Here is a 4,024-nt window from a genome sequence, read left to right as displayed (position 1 = left end):
CTTTTAACACAAGATTTGCTCAGTGCATTTAAATTAGTGACAGTCCTTTTCAGTACGTGCAGTAAAACAGAAAAGAAATGACTTTTTAACACCGACATATCTTGTCATTTTGCTCTTGGCTGACAGAGTGATTAGAGACATTGATCAATATCAAATATCAACCAGTCACATGCTGGATTTACTGTACAGTCTGTCACACCAATTGCTGCAAAACCATTGACACTATAGCTATCAATCAGTGAACTCAATTCTCACCCACTAACTGCAGCACCTTAAAGGGATCGCTCAGAGTCTGAACACAGAAATGGTGCAAAGCTGAAAATGTAGCTGCTTACAGCAGTGTTCCTAAATTGGCAACTGCATTTAATAACTTTATAGACATTCTTGGTGATTGTATTTCTTTATAGCTGACATTGACACATTTTTCAGACTATCTGCAAAAACTGTAGGGTATAGTTCACATTCTAATGCATCTTTCTAATGTTCAGAGATCAGTTTCCTCCAGAGTAGGCCTGAGCCAGTTACCTACCAGAGGCATACCGTATCTTCACTCATTGCCAGTTCAAACTATCAGTTTATCTCTTATGGTAAAACCCACAGAACTTAAATTTAGAGTCTATTATTTCGAGTAATTTCCCAACAGCTGATTTATTACAACAGAACAATTATTTAGAAAAAAATGTCTTTGAGGGGTAAACTTTATTCCTTTTCAAAGTCTAACAGCTTTTTATGTCAAAGCGAAGCTGAGCACACTCGGGATCAAAAGTCTCTGGATAATAAGGAGGAAGATGAGTGTGTATGCCCTCTTTTGCCACCAGTAATGGCCGTAACACGCTTCCTCTTGGAGTACCAACACAGCCCAAGGCAGAAAACATACTTGCTTTTGAGTAAAGCATGTGCGTGTTAATGATCGCTACCTCACATAACCAGTGTTTGTTTGGAGTGTCGGTTGTACAAGTTAACAGAAATGAATGCTACATTTAGCAAAAATGCAATATGGAGGTGGTTAGAAGAGGAAGTTTGGGGGCAAACGTGACCCGAAATCCATCTTGATTAGGGACTTTAAATACTATCTACTATACAGTATCAAATCTCTGTTTTTTAGTTGTGACATAACATTAACCAAAAACTACCCTCTTTTAGTGTCTCCTAGTTTGTTTGACTAGGCTGGGTTTGCTGCTGTGCCTCAGTGTGTAATCTTCCTGTAATGGACGTAGTACTCAGACAAGTATGTGGATAATTTACACTGACATTGGGGAAAAACAGAAAAAGAAAATTCTTGGACTAATCTGGCCATGAGGAGTTGCTTGGTCATTACTGTCCTGGGCTGGCATAGTGTTTCCAGAGGGTTAAGATGCTATTGTGCATAACTGCTCAGGAAATGTGGAAGATTAGCGATTGGGTTGTTACTTTTTGTACCTCTGGCAGATCAAAAACTCAAATGATGCTTTTTAATTGAAAAGATGACCGCAAGTTTCAAGTTGCCAGTTGAGATAAGCTATTGTGGGTGATGGGTGTCCTTGTTTTGCTTTCCTGTATGAAATTAATTATTCAGCAACATTTAGTGCCATTTAGTTATGAATGAGATGATTGTAAATGCAAAGAGTGAGCCAGCAACTCTTATTTCTTCAAAGGTATCTTGTTAGCCTTAATTTACTGTAATTCCACAAATGTCATTTTGCATGGGCTTTTCTCTTGAGACAGCAGTCATGAGGGATAAGGCCGAGATGAATAGAGCTCCAGGAAAAGGAATTGGTCCCCTGTGAGTTGATGAAATATCTGAGTTTGGGACCCTTACGACAGTCTCAGAGCTATCTGAAAATAAAACTAGAAAACCTGTGTGTGTGTGTGTGTGAGAAAGAAGGAGGGGTTTGAGATATGTGATTACTATTACAACGAAATTATCCATCTGTTTGAAACCATTTCTTCTATTCAGTACCAAGGGAGGCTGGAGCATATATCATAGTCTGGATGAGAGACATAGTGCAGACCTTGCAGTTGTGCAGATTTACTATCTAACCCCTTCAAAACAGTTTTATAGACATATTCACTCTACACCAGGATAGTGGGAAATGCCAAAAACTTTCACACCTTCATTTGGTTCACACTGCACTCTTGAAAGCGGACCAAACCGCCTGGACAACGTCATGCAGTTACAATGGGTAACTTGGGTGCTATTAACCGAAATGAGCACTGATCTGGAAGGAAAAAACCATGAAGAAGAAGAAAACCCGGCTCATTGATCAACTTGGACCAAGAACAGAAATCTATCCCCTTCAGCCAGCTTATTCAAAAACACATATAAACCTCTGACCATATATCAGTGCGCCTGTGCCTCCTCACTGCTCCACATCTGCCCACAAGACATTTTCCAACTTTTTCTTTGTTTACTTCTGCTTCCTTGGTTTTGCGCTTATTTTATATTTTTTTTCCCCCATCCAAACTGCACTGTGCACTACATCACTTCCTCTCCTTGGTTTGCTAGGTAGTCTGTTTTCATTCCAACTGTTGGCGAACTGCACCAGGGTTCATTTGCAAGTGAACTGAGACCCACGTTTTCAGCTGGACCAGAGTTTGCTTGTTTGGTCCGCACTAGAGTTCGGATGAGCTTTAACACCTGTCCAAACAAAGCGGACTATCCAAGGATATGAACTCTGGTCTGTTTAAAGTGGACTAAACAGCGCTACTGTGAAAGTTCTCAAACAACATATTTTTTTAGTAGCTAGATTATCAGCTTTGTATATATACTTACCATAATGCACCAGGAAAAAAGGATATGGTTATCACAATATTTTATAGATTTAGTCATTGTCTGCTCTTATTTTCTACATTAATAGAATTCTTAAACAATTTAAGAGTATCTGAAATCAAGTTTTGGTGTTGTTTTCATTGGCCATGTTAACAGCATCCACAATAATAATGAGCATTTTACTGTTCAAACTATGCACAGAAAGAAAAATAGACTTGACTTCAAATTGGTATCTTATTAAAAACTGCACCCATTTGTCTTCTTGGTAGAACACAAACAAGCAGACAAGAAATCTCTTATGTCCAGACTACGCCACAAAATAAGTGTGTGTGTGCTGTACTTTGCTTCAAACACAGCTACAGCTTGTGCCTGCCACCGCTATCAAACATGAGGGTCACATTTTGTAAGTGGGAGAAAAAGTCCCCGCACCAGAAACTTAATTAATGTCTCAGTTTGCCCAATTGGTGGCAAAATGGTTTATGTGTGATTATTGTGACTCAATTCACAGTTCTTCAAATTCAAAGTCTGGGAGCAGACTGTTTCTAGTCCTAATGAGGACTCTCCTATTACTTCACTGAAATGATGAGGTACCAGTCAGTGACACTCAATTCTTGAGTTTCTAAACCCATCAAGGAATTATCAAGTGACATGGTAGCTGCAGGATCATTAAATGAATGTCTAATTAACTTATTATAAGGCATTTCTGTTCTGGCTATCAAATCCTTCCTCTAGGCACCAATGCATCCGTCTGACCTGATTTGATTGCACAGTCACATTAATGAGCTCTGTGATGTCCCACATTCAGCCTCACCTCGCCTCCCAGCTGCTGCCAACAGAAAAGGGGTACTTATGGTGGGGGGTTGATTGTGTGTGAGAGCAAAGAGACCGGAGTCCTAGCAGAAATGCAATGAGTTCAGCCAGCACATGGATGCCCCTACTGATATTCAAAGGTTGGTTTGTTTGTTTCTTTGATTAAATGGCGCTCTATTAACTTTGTGTTTGAGTGTTTGTAAAATGTTTGACATTAGCCTTAGTGTGTGCCTTTTCTGGGGGGGGGGGGCAAATGGGGGAAGGAAGAAAAAGACACAATAAATAGGTGCTTGGATCTCCCAAAAGCTCGAGTTAGGCACACACAACCTACCCTCATAACTTAGAGAAGAAACATTTCAGTATTTGGTGTCGTGTGTCCATGTTTGTGGGAGTGAAGAGAAGAAAAGATGGAATTTAGTTTCATGCAAAGTTATATATTTGCCTAACATGCGTGAAGCTCATTTA

Source organism: Leuresthes tenuis, unplaced genomic scaffold (assembly GCF_036924035.1).
Source record: "Leuresthes tenuis unplaced genomic scaffold, fLeuTen1.0.hap1 SCAF_11, whole genome shotgun sequence".
Classification (NCBI taxonomy): Eukaryota; Metazoa; Chordata; class Actinopteri; order Atheriniformes; family Atherinopsidae; genus Leuresthes; species Leuresthes tenuis.
The sequence above is the reverse complement of the archived record's forward strand: the minus strand, read 5'-3'. Positions refer to the sequence as shown.